Here is a 536-nt window from a genome sequence, read left to right on the forward strand (position 1 = left end):
ACAAACAACCCAATCCAAAAATGGGCAGAAGAACTAAACAGACATTTCTCCAAAGAAGATATACAGATTGCCAACAAACACATGAAAGAATGCTCAACATCATTAATCATTAGAGAGATGCAAATCAAAACTACAATGAGATATCATCTCACATCGGTCAGAATGGTCATCATCCAAAAATCTAGAAATAAATGCTGGAGAGGGTTTGGAGAAAAGGGAACACTCTTGCACTGGTGGTGGGAATGTAAATTGATATAGCCACCAAGGAGAACAGTATGGAGGTTCATTAAAAACTACAAATAGAACTACCATACGACCCTGCAATCCCACTCCTGGGCATATACCCTGAGAATACCATAATTCAAAAAGTGTCATGTACCAAAATGTTCATTGCAGCTCTATTTACAATAGCCAGGACATGGAAGCAACCTAAGGGTCCATCAACAGATGAATGGATAAAGAAGATGTGTCACATATATACAATGGAATATTACTCAGCCATAAAAGGAAATGAAACTGAGTTATTTGTAATGAGT

Source organism: Physeter macrocephalus, chromosome 13 (assembly GCF_002837175.3).
Source record: "Physeter macrocephalus isolate SW-GA chromosome 13, ASM283717v5, whole genome shotgun sequence".
NCBI classification, from domain to species: Eukaryota; Metazoa; Chordata; class Mammalia; order Artiodactyla; family Physeteridae; genus Physeter; species Physeter macrocephalus.